Raw genomic sequence first — 12,912 nt, forward strand, 5'->3', positions numbered from 1 at the left:
TGCTCCCTGCACAATGCTCATGAGGGATGCAGAACTTTTCTCATGCACTCTCCCACTGATGAACTGTTTAATGAAAGCCTGACTTAACTCTCTGAATGACCCAATAGAGTTTGGGGGCAAACGACTATATCACCTTTGAGCCATACCCGACAGGGTTTGAGGAAAGGCCCGACACTTAATAGCATCATTCACGGGCTACAAAAGCAGTGCATTAGAAAATGTTCTAACATGATTAGCGGGATCTCCTCTGCCGTTATAAGCTTTTATAGTCGGCATCTTGAACTTCCTTGAGGTATGGGCCTTCATTATATCTTCAATGAAGGGCGGAGTAGGATCATCAGGATCTCCAAGGGGAAGAAGATTGTTTGGATCAGCCCTTGGGACAACAGCCCTTCTCTACACTGGACCATCCAGGTCTATGATAGGAGGAGGATTTCTCCTCCTAGGAGATATTGAGGGTCTCGTGGTCTGGTGCCCCTCCAAGTCACGCCTCAGCCTTTGAATCTCAGCCTCAAGAGCCCTGATCCTTTCCTGCACTTCTTGGGGATTCGTCCCTTGGGTGCTTTGAGGACGTTGGCTACCATCAGCCATCGGCTCTTTGCCAGCACGTCTCCTTCTTGGGGCTACTTCATTATCCGAAGATTCGGAGTCTCTCTCAGTGTAAGGACCAGAAAATTCTTGATCTTCAGGGATAGGAGCCAAACCTCGTATGTATGGGGGCGATCACCCTCGTGCTTCACTCCGTCCAGCATGTCCACTTCCTCCAACCTCGGGGTAAAGGGGCATCCCATAAGGGGGTTAGTAGTAACGATAGTTGAATATTCGTACCCAATGGGTCGAGAATTCACAGGTGCATGTACTTGTTGAACTTGGGGATTCGTACCTTGAGTAGCCGAGGGAATCGTCCCTTGTAGCTGAGGTTCAGTTGCCCCTATCTGGGCTACTCCTTCCGTGGTTGCATAGGTTGAATGAGGAGGTACCTCCACAGTTAAAGAAATCACTTGGGTTGTCCCCGTTGGTGTTCCTCCTTCAAGGGCTCTTACTATTCTCCGTGTTTTCGCCATGGTTATTGTTGTGCTTTCCCACAGAAGGCGCTAAATGTTATGGATAAAGAACTAAGGTTATTATTTGCTGTATTTATTGCTAAGGTTCAGGAGCTCAAGGCCTTTAATGGTTGCTCTCGTGTTCCGTAGCTTAACTATGCCTTTACGAGATGCCTACGTATCTCTGTGAATTAGAGAATCAAGCCAAAAACGTAGTTCTGATTTTTAGGGGTGAGGCCCCTTATATAGATGTTGGTGGTCCTTGAATTATACTTGGTATAGGAGACTTGGTGATCAAGTCTCTGAATTAGAATGGACCTTGGAGTCCTAAATAGTAGGAAACTGATTCCTTATCCTTCTAGGTCCTTTAGAGGCTAATCTGCAAGGATTTATGTCCTTATTGGGACTCTTCTCAGTAGCTGATTTTTCCCTTATTAATTAATTACAAATTTAATTAATATTCAGGGTTTTTGGGCCTTCTTTGTTCCATCAGGCCTGATCTGGTCCATCAGGCCTGATCAATGTGTTAACCTTTTTGGTCTGAATGTCACACATCTTCTTATTGGGCCTAGCAGCCCAAATCATGTATAATTACTGTAATATTTAATTACACAATGAGGATTTATTTATCCCTATCACATTTGGTTTTAAAGTGTTACTTCTTAAAAGATTTGAGGCAGTTGGATCACCGGTTCTTTATCTCTATTTATATTTTCCTACACGGAACCTTCGTCGTTGGCTTAGTTATGAGTGTCAAATTCACCATAACTTATTCACTCAAGTTGGGAAGCCTAACAATTTCTTGAAGAACACATTCAAATTCATTTATTTGTAACTAGAATTCCTTCGACCTTGAACTTTCCTGACAAGTATCTCCCGCATGATTGAGGTATGCTTCATCTTCATAGTGTATTAATCGATTATCTGGGCCATTATTGAGAATTCCTTCATCTACTTCTGTTGTCCCGTCAATCGGTTGCCTTGCCTGGTGTACGTAACTTTACCTTCTTATTTCTATGGTGAATTTACCTCATACGGTTTGCTAACTACTACAATTCATGCCAAAATCTTAGACTTAAGATGTATCATGTATACAGATTTTCGCATCTAATTTGATTTCTTAACAACAACCACATTATTGGCATAGTGATTCTACTTTTGCACGAATATGTCAAACATCTATTGGCTTGTAATTATTCGTACTCAGCATGTAACTCCATCTGCTGCACGAGTTCGTTTCCCTTCTTTTAAATCACTCAAAGAATAGACCTTACCCAAGAAGAGAAATTGTGTATATGATTCTGATTGAAAACCTTTTGTAAAGAATAAGAGTACAAGAAAACAATCGGAAGCACCCATAAATCAATAGGTCATAACTGGAGAGGAAAGAATGAATGGTGATTTAGATATGAATGAGACAACCATATTTGTACTCAAGATTGCCAGTTTTTCATACCATATGGCATACAACACATGATTAGGTGGCGTCCCACCAGACTCTTCGTCATTTTGACAAAGCGTCACATCATAACACTACTTGTCTCGATCAAAAAGAAATATTTTGAGAAGAGAAATAATTTGAAAGGGATACAAAATAAATTTTCTTTTCTTCTTGTCTCATATATCTATCACTGAGAGAGGCTCACACACATTTAAGAATCAAGAAGATTATACGCAGTCGTGGAAAAGAATGACAACGTTGGTTGCCCTCTATATTTTACTTATGCATACTTTCAGGGCTTATTCGAGTAACAGATTCTAGATCCACGTCAGATGATAGATTTGGAATATCTTCTGGAAATACCTTTAACGTTTTAACAATTTGAGCATAATTGTCTTCACGTTGGATTTGTCGTCATCACTTCTTGCTTCCTCCCTGCTATGTAAGTCTGGTATTTTAGCGTCATGCTTCCCTGTTTGATACTTTAGTAATTTAATCATAATCGCGTTCTTACAGAATTTATAATCATAATTTCTAATTTCTTCTATTCTGCATACCGTAATCATTGATCATGCAACACCTCGACTCCGTCGATAGGAATATTATTTGTTAGGAATATGTTGTGAACTTGATGATTAGTTAAACAAATCACCTTAGTAGATTTAACTTAGTGAATTTTGTAGCACACGATGGATGATCTAATATAGTCCCAATGGATAAACCTTACAGTCCCGACGGATGACAAATTAACATCCATCGAGTGACTAGCTTATGTAATAATAAGAATTGTAGCACATTTCTGCAAACAACTTTATGTAGATTCTGTAGGAGTATATGAGTCATGTTGACTACTAGTGGATATGCAGAATATGTTGATTAATTTTAAATATGAGATGTCTCATAATTATGTATAAGTGAAATGGAGTCAAGTGATAAATAGCTACCCGACAGATGATTAACAAAGCTACCCGACAGATGATTAACAAAGCTTCCCGACGGATGACAAACAAGTACCCGACGAATGATCAAATTCAAATATCTATTGACAGTGACAACACATTCACATGCGTTGGGTGTTTGCAAAAGGAATGTGGCAGCCTGTTAAGCAGGAATTTGAGAACAAAGAAGCATTACCATTTACACGCAATTGTGAAGATATTCAAAGATGCTGGTATAGAGTAGTGAAGTAGCATGGAGTTAGACTATATATGTTTTGTTTTATTATCTTATCTTATTGTCATGTAAACTTGGCGATATATAAACCAAGTGTAGCTAGTAGAACATTCAACTAAGCAAACACATTTTAAAAAAAAAGATAGAAAAAGTTGTACTTGTCAAGAATTTCTCTGTAGTTTCTTTGTTCTACTTGTAAAGCGGATGTGAGCCATTTTAAGCTACATAGAGTTCTCATACTAATATATATATATATATATATATATATATCTGGTGGATACATTCAAATCCACCAGAAAATTTTAAAGCATGTGTTTTATTACTTAGTGTTTTGATTTCAATTATCTTTCAATTCCGCACCATAGCAAATCAAACACTGTTATATATATATATATATATATATTAAGTAAGAACTATTTTAAAATCTGAAAATAAGCCAGAATTACATTCAACCCCCCTTCTGTAATTCTTGTTTTATTGTTAGGGAATAACAATTGGTATCAGAGCAAGCTCTTGAAGTACAAAGAGTGTAAAGATCACAACAAACAGCAAGATGAACAAGAAGGATGTTGGAGTCAAAATTCCATTTCTGGACAAAGATAATTATCACTACTGGAAGGTGAAAATGCACCTACATCTTCTTTCCCAAGATGATGCCTATGTGGAATGCATAGAGAGAGGTCCTCATGTACCAATGAGAGCTGCAACTGGCAATGAACGATTTGTTCCCAAACCTAGGCATGAATGGTCAGACCCTGATATTTAGCAAGTCAAGAAACATAAGAAGGCCATGAATATATTGTTCAATGGAGTTGATGGTGATATGTTTGATAACATCATTAACTATAAAATAGACAAAGAGGTTTGGGACACAATCCAAATTATTTGTGATGGTACTGAGCAAGTAAGGGAGAACAAGATGCAGCTACTAATTCAGCAATATGAGCATTTCCACTGTAAAGAAAGTGAGTCTCTAACTAATATTTTTAGTGGATTTTAAAAGATACTAAATGCTCTAAAGTTGCATGAAAGAGTCTATCGAACAAAAGACTCTAACCTCAAGTTCCTTAGATCTCTTCCAAAAGAGTGGAAGCCAATGACAGTCATATTGAGAAATTCTCAGGATTACAAGGAGTTCACCTTGGAGAGACTGTATGGCATCCTAAAAACTTATGAGCTTGAAATTGAGCAAGATGAGAGGATGGAGAAAGGAAGGGAGAACGGAGGGTCCATAACACTGGTTGCTGAGTTAGAGAAAGAGAAAGAGATGAAGGTAGAAGCTGTTGAGTCAACATCAAAGGTCTGTGAAAGCAAGGGTAAATGGCTGGTAGCTGAAATTGAAGATCACTTGAGCCCAAATGACATGGATGATATTGATGAACATTTAGCATTCCTATCCAGAAGATTTTCCAAGCTCAAATTCTGAAATAATTTTGGAGCAGCTAAGCCAAATAGAAACATGGTGGATAAATCCAAATTCAAATGTTTCAAATGTGGCTTGGCAGGGCATTTTGCCAGTGAGTGTAGAAAGTCTGATTCTAGCAAGAAGAAGTTTGAGCATGTTGATTATAAACAGAAATACTTTGAGTTTCTCAAACAAAATGAAAGGGCTTTCAACACACAGGAGAATGATTGGGCTGCAGATGGATTGGATGAAGATGAAGATACACGTTATGTCAATCTAGCCCTAATGGCCAAATATGATGAAACAGAAACAAGTTCTTCAAGCAATTACGTAATCACCACTAACCTAGCAAATTTATCTAAAGATGTGTGTAATGATGCAATAAATGACATGTCCATATAATTATATCACTTGCGTGTTACACTTAAGTCCCTCACTAAGGAAAATGCTAAAATTAAAGAAAACAATTTGTTTTTAAGTGAGAGGAATAATGTGCTAGAGTCTCAGTTTATTGAATTTGAAAAATTGAGAATTGAGTGTAAGATTTCTAAGGATGAATTAACTGAGTCCTTGAAGAAAGAAGAGATTTTAAAGAAGCGGCTTGAACGAGAACCGGAAGTGATTAAGGCATAGAAATCATCCAGAGATGTCAATGCTCAAATCACTAAAGTTCAAGGTATTGAGTCCTTTTGTGATGCAGCCTGTAAGAAGAGTAAGGAGAAGCTGGAATCTAATTTGGTTGGAGGATTACTGACAGATGTGGACTCGACCGATGATGTAAATCATCCGTCGGATAATCTTTCGAGTGACAAGGAGACACATCCATCGGCTGTGAGTAAACCTATTAGCAAAGCTAAGCTAGCTAAGTTGAATGAGAGGTATAGATCAATTTCTAAGAACTTTATTCCAGGAGAATCTATTCAAGTCAAGAAGGAAAAGAAAGTTAATGTTAGTCATCTGTCCATTATGCAATTGAATGACAAATTAGAAAAGATTGAGGTTAAAATAGAAACTAAAATGAAAAATAATAGAAATGGGAAAGTAGGAATTAACAAACATAACAACTACACACCTGATAAATATGCTCCAAGAAAAATTTGTGTTAAGTGTGGTAGTGTTAATCATTTGTCTATTAATTGCAAACTTTCCATGCCTACTCCTATGTCTGCACCCTCTCATTTTCCCAACATGCTGCCATGCCGACCATGCATATGAATGCTATGTTTGCTCAGAATATGAATGCACAATTTGTTAATATGCCATTTGCACCTAATCCTTATCATGATGCATTTAGTATGCCTCAAATGCCATTTAGCATGCCTTACTAAAATAACATGTTTGCAAATAACATGCCTTTTCCTGTTAATCAAAATGTGCATGATAATTATGTTTTAATGACTTGTTTCAAAGGTCCAACTCAGATGACTAAGGATGAATCAGAAATTCCCAAGTCAAATGAGATTAAACCTAAGAAACCAAACAAGAAAGCTAACAAGGCAGGACCCAAGGAAACTTGGGTACCAAAATCAACTTGATTTAATTTTGATGTGTGCAGGGAAACAGAAAGAATCTTTGGTATCTGGATAGTGGTTCCTCAAGGCACATGACTGGATATTCTACCCTACTCACTGAGTTCAAGGAAAGAGCTGGCCCAAGTATTACTTTTGGAGATGATAGCAAGGGTTATACTGTGGGATATGGCTTGATTTCAAAAGACAACGTCATCATTGAAGACGTTGCCCTAGTGGATGGTCTCAAACACAATCTGTTGAGCATCAGCCAGCTTTGTGATAAGGGCAACTCTGTAACCTTCAATTCAGAAGCCTGTGTTGTGACAAACAAAAAGGGCAACAAAGTGGTTCTCACTGGAGTGAGAAAAGGTAATGTGTATCTCGCTGACTTCAACTCATCAAATGCTGAATCTGTCACGTGTCTTCTCAGTAAAGCAAGTCAAGATGAAAGTTGGCTATGACACAAGAAGCTATCCCGTCTAAACTTCAAGACCATGAATGAACTTGTCAAGAAAGAACTGGTTAGCGGTATTCCTCAAGTGGAGTTTACTAAGGATGGATTGTGTGATGCCTGCCAGGAAGGAAAACAGATCAAAGCATCATTCAGAAAGAAGCTTGATTCAACCATTGAAGAACCTTTGTAATTGTTACACATGGATTTCTTTGGACCAGTCAATGTGTTGTCTATTTCAAGGAAAAGATTTTGCCTAGTAATTGTTGATGATATCTCAAAGTTTTCTTGGACATATTTCTTAAATTCTAAAGATGAAGCTAGTGAAATCATCATCAATCATATAAGGCAAGTCAACAATCATCCTAATTTTAAAGTAAGAAGAATCATGAGTGACAATGGAACCGAGTTCAAGAATTCTGTGATGAGATCATTTTGTGAAGAAAATGGGATTATGCATGAGTTTTCTGCAGCAAGAACTCCATAATAAAATGGAGTAGTGGAAAGCAAGAACATATCTCTTATTGAAGCTGCAAGAACAATGCTTGAAGAATCAAAGTTACCAACATATTTTTGAGCTGAAGCTGTGAATACTTCCTGCTACACTCAGAATATCTCTTTGGTTAATCAAGCAAAGTGCATGACACCCTACGAACTATTCAAGAACAGGAAGCCAACTATAAATTTTCTTCATACCTTTGGCTGCAAATGTTATATATTAAGGAATCAAACTGATCAATATGGGAAGTTAGATGCTAAAGAAGATGAAGGAATTTTTGTTGTATATGCTGTGGGAAAAGCATATAGAGTCTACAATCTGAGAACCAACATTGTTGTGGAATCAATACATGTTGTGTTTGATGATAAAAAGATTGAAGGACTGCAAGATGGAGATTTCCATGAAAGCCTCAAGTTTGATAATGTGGAGATGGTTAGTGATGATAGTGATCAAGAGATAGTGAATAGGGATAATACAGAAAAGTCTACATTTAATGAAGCACACAATTCAACATCTATCGAGTTGTAAAATGCTTCATCCGTCGGGAGACAATCAGCCTTATCCGTCGGGAGACAATCAGCTTCACCGGTCGGGACACAAAGTGCATCATCCGTCGGAACATCAAGAGAAGTTGAAAGTCAGAATAGATCACCTATAGAAAGTTCCCCTTTCTCAAATCAAAGATTCACAAACTCAGGGGGAATTTCTCATAATCAAAACTCAGTTACTCATCAAGACAACAATGAGGCATCTTCATCTAGAGCTAATCTACCTCAACAAAGGAAATGGACTAAAGATCACCCCTTTGAGCTCATCATTTGTGATGCATCTTCTAGAGTTCAAACAAGAAGAGCAACTCAAGAAGAATGTCTATATTGTAGCTTCCTATCTAAGTAAGAACCAAAGAATGTAGAAGAAGCTTTGTTGGATCCTGATTGGATTTTAGCTATGCAGGAGGAGCTAAACCAATTTGAAAGGAACAAGGTATGGAAGACGGTACCCAAACCTAAAGGAAAGAATCCAATTGACACCAAGTGGGTATTCGGAAACAAGATGGATGAAAATGGCATAGTGGTCAGGAACAAAGCTAGATTGGTTGCTAAGGGCTACTGCCAACAAGAAGGAATAAATTGGTTGTTAAGGGCTACTACCATCAGAATTTTCTTAGCCTATGCAGCCCATGCCAATTTCAAGGTCTATCAAATAGATGTCAAAAGTGCCTTTCTGAATGAAGATTTGGAGGAGAAAGTCTATGTCAATCAACCTCCTGGTTTTGAAGATCCAAATTTTCCGGGATATGTCTCCTATCTTTTGAAAGCACTTTATGGACTGAAGCAAGCACCTAGAGCCTGATATGATACTTTATCAAAGTTTCTTTTAGAAAATCACTTCACAAGAGGTACTGTTGATAAAACTTTATTCTTTAGAAATGTTAATGGCTCTAGTATACTTGTTTAAATTTATGTAGATGATATTATATTTGGCTCTACAAATGAAAAACTTTCCAAAAAGTTTGCCAAATTGATGCAAAGTAAGTATGAAATGAGCATGATGGGAGAACTAACTTACTTTCTTGGTTTACAAGTTAAGAAAGTTAGTGATGGAATATTTATTAGTCAAACTAAATATATTCATGATCTTTTAAAGAAGTTTGATCTAATGGATTGCACATCTGCAAAAACTCTTATGGCCACTGCAACTAAGCTTGAATTAAACACTACTGAAAAGTCTGTGGATATTTCAAGCTATAGGGGCATGGTTGGCTCACTTCTGTACTTAGCAGCTAGTAGGCCAGATATAATGTTTCTACTTGTCTTTGTGCTAGATTTCAAGATGATCCTAAAGAATCTCACTTAGTAGCTAATAAGAGAATTTTCAGATCTCTCAAGGGAACACCAAAACTTGGCATTTAGTACCTTAGAGATTATGGTTTTGATCTAACTGGTTATTCAGATGCAGATTATGCAGGTTATAACATAGACAGAAAAAGTACAACAAGAACCTGTCAATTTCTAGGGAACAAGCTTATGTCCTGGTTTAGTAAAAAGTAAAATTCAGTTTCTACTTCTACAGTTGAAGCTGAATATATTGCTGCTGGAAGTTGCTGTGCACAAATTTTGTGGATGAAAAACCAATTATTGGACTATGGTCTACAAGTGGATATAATTCCTATTTTCTGTGATAAAACAAGTGTAATTGCCATCACTAAAAATCCAGTACAGCATTCAAGAACAAAGCAAATAGACATCAAGTACCGCTTTATTAGGGAACATGTGATGAATGGTACTGTGGAACTTCATTTTGTTCCAATTGAAAAGTAGCTTGCAGATATCTTTACCAAGCCACTTGATGAATCCACATTTTCAAGGTTGGTAAGTGAGTTAGGTATGCTTAATTATTCTTGAATTATTTTAGATATTTTTGCAAGTTATAATGCAGCTAGAAACTTAATTGACTTTTCTATAATGGATGAAATTTTGGCTAAGTCAAAATTTACATCCCGACGGATGTTCATTATCCATCGAGTTTGATCATCCTTCGGAATAATATTTGTTAATAAAAATCAATTACTTTTCTGGATTATTTTATAACCCGACGGATAATTGATTTATCCTCATCCATCGAATTGTCTCAATCTTAGCCGTTAAAACTCTGAACGTTATCCATCGAGTATACTTACAGTTTGTAAGTATAACACGACGGATAAGTGACACAATTTTTACAGTTTATTTATTTTAAACGGTTATTTTGGGATATTTTGATTGGTCACTTTACTTCACTTTAATATTTTTGACAGTTTATTTCCGAGATACTATAAAGGCAGAATTCATTTTTATTCTATTTTTTTATCATTCTCAAATCAATTGCTCTAATTTCCTTTTTTCTCCAAAGCAAGTATTCTCTCTGCAAATTTCTCAGTCTCTAACAATGGCACCAGTAGTCAAAATCATGTCTCAATCTGGATATATCTATGAAAAGAACAACTTTGTATCTCTTGTGATTAAGGAGATTCTACAGTCTGGAGATTTTCACAAGATGATGGACTTTGTGAAGAGATGTAAACTTAGATATGCTATGCAGGAATCACCCACAATCTAATGTGAAGTTGTGGAGGAGATATGGACAAATGTCGTGTACAACTCATCTAATAAAACCATAACTTTTACACTTAAAGGTAAGCAGTTTTGCATCAATAGTGACATTATCAAAGCATGCTTTAGAATTCCAGATAACACTGCTACTGTTCCACACATAGATACTGATATAGATAGCATGCTAAATTCTATGGGCTATGCACTTTCTACTTCCAAGTTAAGTAAAATTAGGAGGATAGGTCTTAGAAAGGAATTGCGCTTTCTGTGTGATGTGGTAACTAAAGTATTTTCTGGTAAAATTAGCAATTTTGATTCTGTTAACATTTCTATTCTTAACATGCTTTACATGCTAGTTACTGATAAGTACCTTAACTTCAGTGACTTGATCATGGTTGAGTTAGGCTATAAGTTAGGAGAACTTAATAAGAGAGGTAAAAGTGTCTATTATGCTAGATTCTTTATGATTCTTGTTAACCATCTTATTGAAAATATTATTGTTGAGAACCCAACCAACAAGCTGAATTGTTGGGTTCAAGAAAGGAGAGTCATTGTTGATCTCAACAGGGCAAGTCACCACAAAAAGGTGCCTCTCTACTACTTTCCAATCATAGAGGGGCCTTAGGTAAGTGAGGTAAGCACCACTGTCTCCACTCTTCCAACTTCACACATTTCTTTGCCTTCAAGTGTTGCCATGACATATGTGTCAATGACCCAACAGATGCCTACCCAAGCTACCAAAACAACAATTTTTAAATCCAAAGCTAAGAAAGCCCCCTTTGGTTTCTCTCAAAAGAAATCAGTTGTAAAATCTACTAAACACAAAGAGGGGAGTGTGAAGAAGAGTGAGCAAGGTGAGGGACATGGTGAATATCAAGAAAACCCTGAGTTTAGTGTACCCAAGCCTAGCCACACCACAGTGTCCCAACAAACTGTGGTTGTCAATAAGGATATAAGCTCATTTCTAGTTTCATCATCCCAAAAGGATGTTACTATTGAAACAAGCTGCCAACCAGGAGCACAGGCCAAGATGGTTAGGGACACAAGTTCACCACAGACTTATGCCAGAAAGAAAAGATCAAAAACCCTTGTGGGTGCATAGGGAACACACACAGTGCAAACTGGAGCTAAAGACCCAGTCATTACATCATCTCAAAGTCAGATTGATGTGGCTCCAATAAATATGGAGTCACAACCAAAATCTTTAATAATTGAAGCACCTGAAACACCAAATTTACCCACACACTCACTGGATGTTGACATGATTAATACATCACTTCCAAATTCTCCATCTTTAACTCTACTGGAGAAGCCAAAAATCCAAGCAAGTGAGCATCATCTTTTAGATGATTTGTTGGCTCACTTGCCAATTCTTTCAGAGTCTGTTGAGACATATGTGCCTAAATTTTCATCAATCTGCACAGAGTCTAAAATAGTCTCCACTTCAAACTCATTCATTTCTTCTATCCCGGTGGATATTCTTCATCCGTCGAGTAGTGATTTTATCCCGACGGATGTGCCTAACAGCAGTCATCCATCGGCTAGCCAAACTACTATCCCGATGGATATTCATCATCCGTTGTGAGTCCCTACACAAATTGAAATTCCTTTAATGGTCACAAGTGCAGATGACTTAGTAGTAGTGCAATCACTCTTAGGACTGAGGGCAGGGAGTGAATTGAGTGAGAGGTTGGGTTGCTCCCAGGCAAAAGAAGAGAAAATGAGTGAACCTATACAGTCCATTTCTTCAGGACTGGAAAAAGTGAGTGAGGGGAGTCCCATCTTAGATGGTGAAGGTGAGGGTGTGAGGGTGGGAAGCCATGGGGAGCCCTTGATGGAACAAAAGAGAGATTATTAGAGAAATGCAGGTACAGGAGAGATAAGGGTGGACACCATTGCTACTGAGTCAATAAATGTCAGTGATGCAGAAAGAAAGAGACTATTTCAGCAAGAATATCAAGCTGTCATAGATTCTATCTCCCTAGATACTGAGACATTTACTCATCCTATTGCAGCTTATCAAACTCTAGCTGTACAGGGCAATGTGGAGGCTGAAAAGATGCTCAACTTAGTGCACACTACTCAATCTCTACAAAGAGCAAAGGATGCAATCACTGCAATGCCTTAAACTACTGGCAGTGATTTTGAACTGGCTGAAGACTCATTTGGGGATGTTGGTGGGGATGATGAGGGAGACATCATGAGCATAGGGGGGATGCAGATATTCCTTCCCAAATGCTAACTAAAGAATGTTCCTACTCACTTCTCCAATCCACACTATTCAAGCTCATTCATGA

The sequence above is a fragment of the Apium graveolens genome, chromosome 9, assembly GCF_009905375.1.
Source record: "Apium graveolens cultivar Ventura chromosome 9, ASM990537v1, whole genome shotgun sequence".
Taxonomy (NCBI): domain Eukaryota; kingdom Viridiplantae; phylum Streptophyta; class Magnoliopsida; order Apiales; family Apiaceae; genus Apium; species Apium graveolens.